Here is a 14,381-nt window from a genome sequence, read left to right as displayed (position 1 = left end):
GAGAATGTGGACCCCTTCTCCTGGGTTGGGATGGGGGCAGACCTAGGTGCTGGACAGAGCCTGGACATGGCTGTGGAGGGAGAAGGTCCCAGGGGACTCTAGCAGGCTGGCTGGCAGAGGACTCCGCCCAGCAGCCCTGGGGCTGCTGACTCACACTTTCCTCCCATGCTCCCTTCGTGAGCAGGGGCGTTCTAATTGGGAGTCCCTGACTTGGTGCTGCACATATGTTCTGAGAAACTTGTAGATAAACAAGTATTTTTAAAAATGGCAGTAGGTTTGAAATGCACTCAGAAACTTTCCATTTCCACGTTAAAGGGACCTTTTGTAAAGTGACTCACCAGCCAATTTGTGTTTTTTAAACATCAGATTTGCCTAAAAGGAGGCACACCTGTTAACCATCTTGTGTGTGTGTGTGTGTGTGTGTGTGTGTGTGTGTGTGTGTATGAGACGGAGTCTTGCTCTGTTGCCCAGGCTAGAGTGCAGTGGCACGATCTCAGCTCACTGCAACATCCGCCTCCCGGGTTCAAGCGATTCTCCTGCCTCAGCCTCCTGAGTAGCTGTGATTACAGGAACACGCCGCCATGCCTGGCTAATTTTTTGTATTTTAGTAGAGACGAGGTTTCACCGTGTTGCCCAAGCTGGTCTCAAACTTCTGAGCTGAGGCAATCTGCCTGCCTCGGCCTCCCAAAGTGCTGGGATTACAGGCATGAGCCACCGCGCCCGGCCCCTGTTAACCATCTTACAGCACTCATAAGTCTGGTCTTGGAGAGGATGCCAAGACACCAGGGCGCCCAGAACTCACACAAGCAGCCCTGCCTTTGATTTCGTTGGTGCTTTGTGTGTTTCAAAATGCTTTCCTATTTTTCATTGCGTATGATCTCACAACCACATTGTGAGGGGGACTGCAGGTGGGAGGTGGGTATCACTTCTCCCGTTTAGAGATGAACGTGCTGAGGTCTGGAGATGAAGGGGCTTCTCCAAGATTGCCCTGTGTAAAAGTGGCAGAGCTGCAGGCGTTTGTGAACCTCGGAGCGCCTGAGCACCTCTGAATTTTGTGCACACGTGTGTGCACATGCACACAGGCAACCATTGTGAGCACTGGGTGGTCCTCGTTGCCTGCTATGCACTTCCGAAGCTCCTGTTTGACCTCCTGCATCTGCAAGAACCCTGCCAAGACGTAGGTCTTGGCAGTGGTGAGGCGCTGGCTCATCTTTGGTTTTCTGGAAACACCTCTGATGATGGACATTTTCAGGAGAAAGGTTGGCACAGGAGAGCACAGAGCAGTGGGTGGCACCCCAACATGGGGAGAGGCCTCTCACGGGGAAAAGGCATCTTAGCAGCTCGAGAGACGGATGAGCCGTTCCCAGCCATGTATGCCTGAAACATCCATACACACATGTGTGCACAGGCATGGCCAGGCAGCCCACAGAGGTGAGGAGGGGGCGTGGGGAAAAATGAAATCATGGATAATTGCTTAGCTGCCATGGGAATGTTGCCTGCTAATTTACAGCGTTAGGAGGACTCAGGATGCCACGCTTCCTCCTGAGCTTGGACGATACGGTCCCTCGACACCAGCAGACGTAATTATCCACATTTAACTGAGGGCTTGTAAAATCTATTTGTCTAGCAGAATGTGAGTATAATTGCTATAAATTAAATAAGGATACATTTGTAGCTGGGTGGTGACCCAGTCTGAGCTAGCACAGAGAAGGGTGCCATCTCCTCAAACCTACTGCCTGGTACCAGGCTGCATGGGAAGGGGCTGGGTCTTCCGTGCCATGTCCTCCCTCACTTTTGGGGAAGGAATTCCTCTCCCAAACCTCCTTCTCAAGCAGCAAGTCTAAGGAGAGTGGATTTGCCACCCAGACTTGGGGGATGCCAGGGCACTTGGCACAGCCACATCCATCACTCTCTGTCTTGGTCTTAGTCTGCCACTTCCTGATTTTCTCCCAGACCTCCTTGCCAAGAAGCATCCCTGAGCTGGGATGCTGCCCTGAGACTTGGCCCCACGACTGACCACCTTCACATGTCTGGGCATCTATGTCTGTGCCTTTCTTCTTGCTCTTGGCCAGAGGTCGCAGGCTCTTGGCTGACACACATGGCTTTCTCGCTTGGCACGGTGTGGATCCTTCTTTATAAAATTGCTCAAGGAGATTATCTAGTGGAGGGAAAATTGGGGGCAGGTACCTTTCTTTTGCTGTAGGAAGAACGTGGCCAACTTTTAGTGTGGGAAACGTGTGTGCACGTGTGTGCATGGGTGGATGTGCAAGGAGGGAGGACTAGGCAGCTGGATGGAACACATACATCCCTGCGATTGGAAAAAACTTTTTGTCGTTGTGGTAAAATATGCATAACATAAAATGTACCATCTTAACCATTTTTAAGTGCACTGTTCAGTGGCATTAAGTACATTCACCTTGTTGTGCGGCCATCACCATCCATCTCCAGAATGTTCTCATCTTTCTAACCTGAAGCTCTGTCCCCAGGAAACATGAAGCCCCCTTCCTATCTCCCCAGCCCCTGGCATCTCCATTCTACTTTCTGTCTCTGAATCTGATGACTCTAAGGACCTCACATGAGTGGACTTACACAGGATTTGTCCTGTTGTGACTGGCTTACTTCACTCAGCGTCATGTCCTCAGGGTTCTTCCATGTTGTGTGTGTCAGAATTTCCTCCCATTGTAAGGCTGGTCATATTCCCTCTATGCATGGAGCATGTTCTGTTTCTCCATTTGTCCATCCGTGGACACTGGGCTGCCGCCCCGTGTGGCTATTGAGAGTGACGCTGCCGTGAACACGAAGTGCACTTCTCAGTTGGAGTTGCGGCTCTCAGTTCTCTTGGGGCTGTACCCAGGAGCAGGGTTGCTGACCATATGGCAATTCCATCTGATTGTTTAAGGAACCGCCGAACCTTCCTTTTCCGCAGCAGCGGCGCCATCTTGCATTCCCACCAGCAAAGCATGAGAGTTGCAACTTCCCCACACCCTCACCAATGCCTTGTTATTTTCTGTGCTTTTGATAGCAGCCATCCTAATGGGTGTCGGGCAGCCCATTGGCTTGTAGTCAGGACTCTTCCCTGCCTGGTTGGGCATGTTCCTCTGAGAAAGAAAGGCCGTGGGGAACAGCTACTTTTCAACATCCAGGGACAAGCCAGGCCGCTGGTGCTCTCTGGAAGGGATTGTGACAGGGCCAGGGGTGTCCTCTCTGATGTTCTCAAGAACTGCAGAGCCAGGCCCCTTCTTTCCTGAGAGCTTCAGCTGAGGCACCCCTGAGCAGCAGTGAGTATTCTGCCTCTGACCAGGGGTTTTGGGAGAGGCTGAGGGGCTGAGAGACTCTTACAGGAAGCAAGGAGAAGCTTCTCTGCCTCTGTTATCTTCTCTCCTCTCCCCCAGGCTGTGCAGATGACATAGGCACAGTCACAGCCACTTCTCCCCTTTCCTGCCATCCTGGCAGAACACCTGGCTGCCCCTTCCACCCTGCCAGAAGAGATGTGCCCCTTATGCAGAGCTGGGGAGAGTGGCAGGGACAGGGTGGGGCCGCCTTTCCACTCCCTGCCATGCGAACCCTGCTGCAAACCATGCCAAGGGGCCTGGGGCTCACCAGGCAACTGTGGTATTCCTCGGATGCGGGTAAGGAAGATGGGTCCTGCCCAACCTGCCAGCCAGGTGCAGCCAGCAGGAGGGAGAGCCGCATCCCCAAAACAGCACATCCCCTGGGCCCACAGTTTGCCCTGCAGACTTTCATGGCAAGGGGGCTGCTCTATTTGTGTTGCTTTCGATTCTAAAGGTCACAAAACAGCCAGCTGTGCTTGTCAGTACCAAGGGGTCAGCAATCGAGGCAGATAGATCCAAGGGGCTGCTGAAGCCTGAGTGGCAGCCCCATCCCAACCTGGAGGGGTGGGTGCGGGGAGGGCCGGCCTCCACTTCTCCTGCAGCTTCTCTCCCCACAGGAGGCTACTGGGATTGGCCCCAGGGTTCACCTGCTGGCCCCCGTGGGAGAGCAAGTGTCTTCACTCTCTCTGGTCATGCCATCGCAGGGGCCACACCAGAAGTGCTGGGCCACGTCGCTGTCTTGGATCCTGGAACCATTGGGCGTCCTTGATGGATAGTGGGGGCTGACAGTGAGAACGGGGACTGTGATGCTATCCTTGCCCTATACTATGCCTAGCAGGAGAGCTGGAGGGTCTGCTAGGAAGGAGGCTTTGGGCTTGGCGGTGGGCAGAGCAGGAAGGGCTGGTTTGGCAGGGTCCACGGCCAAAGCACCTCAGACCAGAAGAGGGAGGGAGCTCTGGGTGCAGTAACTGCTCCCAGGTCCACTCCTTGACCGAGGGTTGCAGGTGATTCCAGCTGCTCCCGGGGAGGATTCCAGCTGTCCTTTGGCCCTCCCAGGTGAGCTGAGACCTGTCCGTGCAGGTGGCAGCCCTTGGCCTTGTGGGGGCACCTGTGGGCAGCCCTGCCCTGCCTGGGGGTGCTGGAAGGACTCCGTTGCACCACATGGGCCCTGGAGTGCAGGCGAGAGGAAGAGGAGGTGGCAGAAGGAGGCAGCACAGGCATGGCCTTTTCCAGCCTCCTCCTGGAATTCTGGGGCCCATGTCAGTGGAGAGGGGAGCAGAGACTCTCAGAGTCTGGGGGCATCTGCAGGTGAGGAGGTGGGAGGGGCCTGCTCCAGTGTGCGGGGGGCTCCCCTGGGGTCTGCGGCATGCTCAGAGACCCCTGCAGTCCCTCTCCCTTCCCCCACAGCCCCAGCACATGCAGGCTGCCATTTGCAGAGACCCCTCCTTATGACCCACACAGACTCTGCCTCCCCCAGGGCCCAGATGAAAGAAGAGTTTCACCTAAAGGTCAGGCAGGGAGCCGACTCTGCCCCAGCCCCTCCCTCCGAGGACCTGCTCCCTGTGTGCCCATCGTAACTGAGCCACATGCGATTGTGTGACTGTCCTGCCACTTGGCCATCCAGCTGCCCGCCCTGGTGGCCCCAGGAGCCAGCAGAGTGGCTTTGGAAAGCTTGGGGCTGCCTGCATGCACACACCACCAAAGGAGGGAGTTTCTCCCTCCTCCATCTGCGTCTGCTGTGCTGAAATACAAGAGCCAAGATGTCCAGGGCTTCCAAGTTTCCTTAGCTCTTCCACAGCAGCTAGGGTCGGCCTCAGGGGTGCACAGTGCCCCCTTCTCCCTGGGTGGTGGAGGGGAGGTACTCTGACCCCCAGGATCAAAAAATGGACCTTGGAGTATTTAGCCCCCCACTTCATGTGGGGATCACTCAGGTTCCAGCCATGGGCAGCCTCCTAAAGGTGGGAGTCTGTGTGCCAGGGACTGGCTCTGTGGAACTCATCTGGGCTTAAACGAATACAAAGATTCTACCAGGTATTGCTGGGCCTCAGCCCAGGTACCTCGGCAAAGGCGGTCCTCGTAGGTGGCACCGGGCAGATTGCACCCCCAAGTGGTCTCAGAAGTCACTTGAACTCCCCAGACTCAGAACCCCGTGATGAAATTGCAGCCTGGTGGCCCTGGGATTGGTGTGAGTCTTTGTCCGCATGTGGACCGTGGCGGTGAGCTGGGGAGGCTGCCCTGGGGAACAGGCCTGTGCTTTGGCAGCTGGGGACCTCGGAGGCTCAGGAGCCCTCTGGGGATGGGAGCTGGACTGCGACGGCCCCTCCCACTGCCCTGGCTCCCGCCACCTCGGGCTCTGTCCCAGACCCACTGCCAGGGGGTTGCCGCATGGTTCCTCCCAACTGAATGGAAAGATGTCAGCAAGGAGCTACAAAGCCCATCTTTTCACCAGAGCCTGTTCGCGCCAGCGGGAGTGCAGAGGGTGTTCAGTCCTCCCATGGGCACGCTGTCTTCCCAGGTGCCCATCCTCTTGGGGGTCTGCTGCTTACCCCACACAGCAGTTCCTTAGCTCTGCCAGGCCAGACCTCCCAGGGCTGTCTTTACTGTTTCTGAGTCCGCAGCCTGGAGCAGGCAGGCAGGCGAACAGACAGCCAGATGGACAGTCAGACACAGGCTTAGGAAGCTGAGAGTGCAGGGAGACCAGGAGAGGTGGAAGGGATTCACGCGGAGCTTTCGCCCTGGGGCCTGGACGCAAGGGGCACCGTCCCGCCGCATTTGCATATGGAAATACACGCTGAGGGGCTTTGTGGGGAAGTTCTGTGTGTTAATCCATCTTCCTATGGAAAGGAGGAAATTATTCATAATTAAAAAGTAATAATAATGTGGTGTGAAGGAACTCGCTGTACATTACCCAGAAGGAAGGGGGTAGGGTGGCCAATCTATTTTTAATAGTCTCCATGGCAACGGAGATTTTGTTTACAGTGATTTTTTTTACCCCTTGTTCTTCAGCAAGGCAATTGCTGATTTGCATTGTATTAGAAAATGCTGCCCCAAGTCCCTGATATGGACAGGAGTGTGGCCCTGAAGGGGACTCCAGGAGGGCCCTTGAGAACCTGCCTGAGCCTCTTCTGGGGGCTTTGTGGATCCTGGGTAGAATAACAAGGCCGAGGCCAGCCGAGCTGGTGGGGAGTTTCCTTCCAGCTGCCCAAACCCAGCTGGGTCCCCTCTGCCTGGTCCTGTCCTGCCCCTGCTGCCCCTGAGACACAGCTTCACAGCCCCCTCCATGCCCCCTCTCCTACCCCCAGAGCCCACGCCACCTGCCTAGGGCACCGCTACCCGCCTGTATGAGGCTGGTAGGGACCACTTGGCACGGAACCCAGGCCCCAGCTGAGGTGCAGATGGGATGGCAGCCGCCTGCCCTGTGGCAGCCAGTGCACATGGCTGCTGGCCAGGCCGCAGAAGGACGGCCCGGGCTGGGTGCCCAGGTGCGAGCTCTTCCTGGACCCTGTGGGCTCGCGGCCTGCTGCTCCTTGGGCTGCCTTCCAGCCCCCTCCCCTCTGCCCATCGCCCAGGTGTGCACCTGCAGAAGGGTCTCTCACTGGGGCTGCAGCGCTGCCTGTGCCTAGAGCCTCCTTCCCACTGGCTTCAGAGTCTCCACGCTCCAGGTGGAAACCTGCTCCCTGGCGAAGTGTGGCCACGGGAAGAGAAGAGCTCACGGCCTGGGCCTCCTGGGTGGGAGCGGGGATGCTGCGGCTCCAGGGATTCCCTGCTGTTTGTGGGGGGCCGCAGTAGCCCAGGTGTCACTTTTGTGTTGTGGCTCCTCCCCATATCCGTGGAAATTCAGAAAGCCTCTGGATGCAGCAGGTTCTGGAAGGAGAGCCAGGTGAATGGTCGTTCTTCCACTCAGAGACTCCACATCCTGCCTTTGGGATAATTTGGAGTCTAAGTCAATGAAATTGAGAAAGTGCAGCCTTTGTAACTAGAGCAGTTTCTTGGCTGGCACAAAAATGGGCACTGCAGGGGAGGGGTGCCCCGGCCTGCCCTCTTGAGGCTGGGTCTGGGCTGATTTGAGTTTTCTGTTTTGGTCTCTCTTGCATTTCAGAAATTTCATCTGCAAGTGACATTTGCAGGCAGTTCCCCCTTTCCCCCTCCCTGCTTTTAAACCAGCAGAACCTTTTGGGAAAATGCCCAATTTTCCTTCTTAGGAGAGGTGGACGGAGACAGGGCAGAAGCAGGCTGGTTCCTCTGGCTGTCAGAGTGCAGAAGGGAGGCTGGAGGGTTGAACGGAGAGGGGCTCAGGGTCAGAGAGTGGTAGTCACCCCTTTACTGTGGGCGGGGATCATGCCACACACATACACAACACATGCATACACACCACACATACATTCATACACACTTGCACCATGCCCTCACATATATACACACACATGCATAGGTGCACACACACATACATACACCACACACATACGCCACACACACATCACACGTGAATACACACCACACACATTTATACATATGCACCATGCCCTCACACATACACATATGTGCATACACACACATACACATATACCATACACTCACACATATCACACACAACACATGCATACACACCACACACATTCATACAAACCATGTCCTCACATATATCACACACAACAATGCATACATGCACACATTCACACACACATAACACCATGCCTTCACACATATATACACACATGTGCATACACACATACACCACACAGCACACACATATCACACACAACACATGCATACACAACACATGCATTCATACACACCATACCCTCATACATGTATACACATGTGCATATGTGCACACACATACACAATACACTCACACATATCACACACAACACATATATACACCTCACACACATTCACACACACCCATACCACCATGCCTTCACACATACACACATGTGCATACACACCACACACATATCACACACAACATGTGCATACACACCACACACATTTATATACACATCATGCCCACATACATACACACATGTTCACACACACACACACACCATACACTCACACATATCACACACAACACATGCATACATGACACACATACACACTATGCCCTCACACATATACACATGTGCATACACACTTACACCACACACAGATCACGCACAACACGTGCATAAACACCACACACATTTATATACACACACCACCCCACATATGTATATACACGCATGCGTCTACACGCATACATACCACACACTCGCATACACCATGCACACATATACACAACATGTGCATACATGCTGCACACACATTTATATAACACACATCACGCCCACAGGCATATATACACACGTGCGTACACACATACTACACACTCGCATACACCACACACACCTATACATAACACGTGCATACACGCTGCACACCCATTGTTCCATATTTTCCATTTAATTGGCCCCAGTATGAGCCTTCATTGTTCATTCATTCAGCAAACGTCCCCTGAGTGCTAGCCCAGGGCTCCACGAGGCCTGGGGCCTGGCTTGTCCAACACGGGTGCTCTAGAACAACCATTGCATGCATGGATCACAGCATGAACAACTGCTACAAGTCAGGCACCATGGGAGACTGGGGACATACAAGGGAATGAGGCTCTGGTCCTGCCTCACCACTGTGCAGGTGGGGGCGTGGGGACCGCAGTCGGGCTGGCAGGCAGGAGCTTACAGCACAGAGGGAGGGCATGGAAGGGGAAGCCTGGGGCCAGGGCAGCCCCAAGGAGGGAACTGATGGAGACCTGGAGGGGAGGTGGGAGAAGGGTGGAGGAGGAGCCCGCGGAGCTGAGGCCAAGGCTGAACACGCTCCCCAGGGAAGAATGCTCCACACAGAGGGATGGTGCGTGCAGAGGCCCTGGGTCCGAGACAACCTGGCTGCTTGGGGTAACTGCAGGTAATTCCAGAATGAGTCTCGGTGGGTTTTGGTTTTTGCATTTGGTGTGAGCAGATCAGTGAGGTGCCATGAGGTGCCCCCACCCCAAAATGCCTTTGGGACACTTTGATACAGTTCAGAAGCTGGAACACACACCCAGAAAGCAGGGCGCAGGCAAGCAGCACACAGAAAGTCCTGGGAACATTTGATCCGGTTACGTGACAGCATCGGCTCCGTCGGCACAGCGCTTGGTGCCGGGGCACAAAAAAAATGTGCTCGAGGTGGTTCCTGTTGCTGTTTTTATTTTACAGAGGAGGAAACTGAGGCACAAAATGGCAAGGTAGCTGGCGGAGATCGCACAAGTAGAAAGTGGGGTCTCTGCACTCAGCCCAGGTCTCCAGATGCCCAGCCCAGCTGTGTGGTGCAGAGAGTGGGAGGGGTGTGAGCAGGTGCCAGCTCGTTCCCCAGCCTACAGTGAGCAAGCACCTGCTGGTGCCACAGGTGAGCAGCTGGTATGGAGGGGCCTTGCCTTCCTGGGGCCGGCAGTCAAGCGGAGCAGCCAGCAAAGCAACTGAGGCAGGAGGGATTGCGGAGCTCAGGAAGCAGGAGGCAGCAGGCACCGCCTGACCTGGGCGTGCATGTGCCACTGATGAGTAACAAAACACCTCCAGCTCAGGGGCTTAAGCAACACCATTTTTCTGAAGGCCACTTTTCTGTCAGTCAGAAGCTCAGATGCACATTCCTCACCACGGGACCCCTCCACTTTCACGCCACCAGTGGAGAAGTTCCCCTTTGCCCCATCCCTTTTACTGTGGAATCCCCTGGCTTCCTGTTCTGCGACCAGCTGGAGAAAACTCTCTGTGTTTCAAAGGCTCATCTGCTTAGGTCAGGCCCACCTGATAAACTCCCTACCTGGGTCCTTAATGACCGCCTCCCCCTGCCGCAAAATCCCCTCACAGCTGCACCTCGGTTTGTGTTTGGCTGAAGAACTTGGAGATGTGTGTACACCAGGTGCTGACCTGGAACTCTGCCTGCGGTAGCCAGAATGATGCACGGAGATGAGAACCAGCCTGAAACGCAGCAGGGTAGATGCCACTGACTGGGAGCAGCTAAGACTGTGCAGGGGAGAACCTATGTCCCAGAGGAAACTGACCACCCACGAGAGACACTCCCTTGGCCCAAGGCAGCCAGGTGGCCAGGGCACTGTGTGCAGGGGGCCGTCTAGCATTGCACACGCATGCTGAGCTGAGGCAGTGGGCACGGGAACAGCCCACTGGTGTGATAGAATGTTTTTGAAGTTGATAGAGACAGTGGTTGCATCACGGATTAAATGATACTAAATGATACACTTTAAAATGGTTAATTTGGTGTAATGTGAATTTCACCTCGATGAATAATAATAATACAATAATTACTTGGTGGGAGAGACCATTAATGCAAGAACAATGATGGTGATGATGTTATCAGCTCAGCTTTACCTGGTGTTATAATTCTGGTTATTATTATTATTCAGATGCAATTTGGCATTAACTCAGCCAAACAATGTGGGCCTCATCGGCTAAATGCATTTTAAGACTCTGCTTCTCAGAACAGGGTCTCCTAGGGACCTGCCTTCCATCCAGCACCCCCTTAGCAACCATGTCTAGATCTGTGGTTGGGGGAGCCCTGAGCAGCAGATGGGCAACCCGCAGGTTCGGAGGTCGCTGTCTTTAAAACCACAGAATGACTTGGCCAGGCTCCTGGGGTGGCCGTGAGCCACAGAGCCCTGGGCCCCCATCCTGCTCAGATCTCATTGCCCGCTGGTTGCTCCAGCCTTTTCTGCTTAAGTTCTTCGGCTGATTCTGCCCCGTGGACTCACCTCCTCATCTTTGCCCTCATAGCTCAGTGCTGCGTGGGGGCCACCCGACCCTCCCACTGGTCTCGCTTGGGTGAAGAAGCTGTCCTCGGTGGGGCACTTCTCACTGTGATGAGAGAGATCATCCAGTAAGAGCCCCTGCAGACCCAGCCATCGAGTGTGTGTCTGGGCCGGGTGTTCTGCAGAATACGCAGCCTGCCTCCCCACAGTGACCCCAGGAGGCGAGTGCTCCTTCTCCCCCAACTTCACAGACCAGCAAACAGAATTCTGGAGATCAGAAGCAGCTTCCTGGGGTCTCACAGCTGGCAAGCGTCAGAGCAGGATCGGAAGTGGGGCTGGTGGGCTCCAGAGCCCACGCTGGAAACAAACTAGCCGGGACCTGGGTTCCGTGCTCGACACAGCTCCTTGGAGGAGAAGCCGGCGTTTCATCTTTGCATTCCGACTCCAGGCCAGTGCTGGCTGCATAGTAGGTCTTTATATAGTGCAAACGAGTCAAAGAACGATTCTCTGTTGTTTCTAGTCTTAGCAAAGAGGACTCTGAGAACAGGGGTTTTTCACAAGCCCTCTCAGAGGGCGCCTTGCGTTCTTGCCTTGGTGTTACTCCCACCTTCCCCCAAGCCACCTTGAATGAATTCCTGCTCCCGGCCGCCTAGCTCTCCTTCCTCCTTTGCAATCCTGCAGAAGTCCTCCCCACGCCTTGTCCCCCAATCCTGAGGGACCCTCTGTCCTCCAGACAACTCGCTCCTTCTGGTTTGAATGGAAGCCAAATGCGGAGCCTCATTTATTGTCTCACATTGTGAGTTACTGCATGTTCCCGTCTTGCTCTCCAGCCAAATTACATACTACTTTGAAAGAAGGCAGGACAAGCTCACAGCACTTCAATGAAGATGCGGAAACACATCACATACAAAGTGAAAAGCCCCACTCCTTCCTGTCCTCCCCCAGGGGAAGCCTCTTTTAACAATAGGACAGATACTCCCAGACCTTTATTCAATAGTTGAGTGATTTATTTGTTCATTTGTGAGATTTCTATTGTTACTTTTACTAAAAACATGCAAACAGGCCAGGCAAGGTGGCTCACGCCTGTAATCCCGGCACTTTGGGAGGCCGAGGCAGGTGGATCACCTGAGGTCAGGAGTTTGAGACCAGCCTGGCGAACATGGCAAAACCCCGTCTCTACTAAAAATACAAAAAATTGCCGGGCATGGCGGCGGGTGCCTGTAGTCCCAGCTACTTGGGAGGCTGAGGTAGGAGAGTTGCTTGAACCCAGGAGGCAGAGGTTGCAGTGAGCCAAGATTGCCATGGCACTCCAGCCTGGGCGACAAGAGCGAAACTTCGTCTCAAAACAGAAACAAAAACACACAAGCATGCACAGACGTTGGTAAGCACCGGTGGATCTGCAGCTCACCTCTCTCTCCACCATAGCTCCCCAGCAGCCTGGCATGGAAGTCCGTGCAGATCCACTTCGGCTGCATAGAGGAGTCTGGAGCCAGCTTCGGGTATTTCTTTGCATCCCCCAAATATTGTCCCCCCAGGTCCTGGCTGCTCAGTAAGCATCCAGCATTGTTGGGAGTCACCCTTTCCCATGGCGGGGGCAAGCCAGTTAAACAAACACATGTAGTAGCCCCAGAATTTTATGAAGCGAATTTTGTCAACTGCTGGAGCCAATTCCATGCAACATGGTCACGTTGGGAAGGTAGGACATGGGGAGATAATGACACTCAGCGCTGCGTCACATTTACAGGCGTGAAAGGAAATGGAGGGCACCGTTTGTTAATTGTCCCCATCCTGATGGGACACGCCTCCCTCTCCACAATTCCCGGCAATTAGAAGTGAGTCAGGGATTTCCTGGCGGGAGAAACAACAGCCAGGCAATGGAGAGGCCTCATCCTCGCCAGCCCAGGGAGAAGCAGGTGGCTGTCCTGCCTGGACACAGAGTGGAGGGTGTTGCAGGAAGAGCTCTGAGACCCAAACAGTCCTGAGACGTGGAGACTGAGAAGCGACCTGGCAGAGTCAAGACCCCCCAGCGGGAGCCACGGGTGAGAATTTTGGGGCTGAAGCAGTGCTGAGCCGACCCCATCCCTAGGGTTGTCAGCAGCTGGGAGAACGAGCAAAAAGAGAGTTTGCTTGTCTCTGCCTGGTTTCCATCTTCTAAAGCAACATAAAGAATGAGAAAATAATCTCTCAAAATAAGCTGTAGCTGAACAACACAGACAGGCATGTTCCCAACAGCTCTGTTCACAAGAGCCCAGAAATGGAAACAGCCCAAACATTCATCAGCAGAGAGATGGATAAATAAACCCTGGGGCACTAGGAATATTACGCAGCCATGAAAAGGGGCAAGGGGCCGATACGTGCAGGAGGTGAATGGGCCTCAAAACCCTGATGTAGCATGAAAGGAGCCAGCAGTGAAGGCGTGCAGTCCCAAGATCCATGCACAGAAAGTTCTAGGACAGGGAAAACTCAGAGGTGGTGGAAAACAGTGAAGACAGTGGTTGCCCTGGGGGCTGGAGGTGGGAATGGCTGGGGAGGGGCATGAGGGGACTTCCTGAGGGGCATGGTCTGCATCTTGGCAGGTGAAGAGTTGTGCAGCTGTGTGCATTTGCAGATTCATGCGTTTCTTTTTCTCTTTCTTGTTTTTGTTTTTGAGATAGAGTCTCACTCTGTCACCCAGGCTGGAGTGCAGCGGTATGATCTCAGCTCACTGCAACCTCTGCCTCTTGGGTTCAAGCGATTCTCCTGCCTCAGCCTCCCAAGTAGCTAGGATTACAGGGGCATGCCACCACACCCAGCTAATTTTTGTGTTTTTAGTACAGACAGGGTTTCGCCATGTTGCCCAGGCTGGTCTTGAACTCCTGGCCTCAAGTGATCTACCCAAAGTGCAGGATAAGCCACCATGCCTGGCCCAGACTCATTGTATGTCAATTTTTACCTCAAAAGAAAAAAAAATGTAAACAAATGTCAAACCCTAGTTGATGATAAACTCGCTGAAGTATCGGGGGAAGTGCACACACGTCTGCAGCTTACTTTCAAATGCATCAAAAATAATAAACTAGGTTGTCGGGTGGCGGGGGGTGGAGACGGGCTCAGATGTGTGATGCAGCGTGTGGAGGAGAATGCCTCAGTTGCATCGAGCTGGTGGGGTGCAGCCGTCACCGTCAAACTCCTCAGCTTTTCCGTATGTTCGAATATATTGGTGATAAAATGTTGGGGGAAAATCAGCTGTAAGATGAATACGTAAAGGGCTATTTTTGGAGAGACCTGGGGAACATGCT

At 54.0% G+C, this 14,381-nt stretch overlaps 1 protein-coding gene across 22 annotated transcripts in view; it reads left to right on the top strand.

The window, feature by feature from the left end:
* RBFOX3 (RNA binding fox-1 homolog 3) overlaps positions 1-14,381 on the top strand; it is a 526,282-nt gene that overhangs the window by 192,920 nt on the left and 318,981 nt on the right. The gene's annotated exons all lie outside the window — the stretch shown is intronic.

Source organism: Pan troglodytes, chromosome 19 (genome assembly GCF_028858775.2).
Source record: "Pan troglodytes isolate AG18354 chromosome 19, NHGRI_mPanTro3-v2.0_pri, whole genome shotgun sequence".
Classification (NCBI taxonomy): domain Eukaryota; kingdom Metazoa; phylum Chordata; class Mammalia; order Primates; family Hominidae; genus Pan; species Pan troglodytes.
The sequence above is the reverse complement of the archived record's forward strand: the minus strand, read 5'-3'. Positions and strand labels throughout refer to the sequence as shown.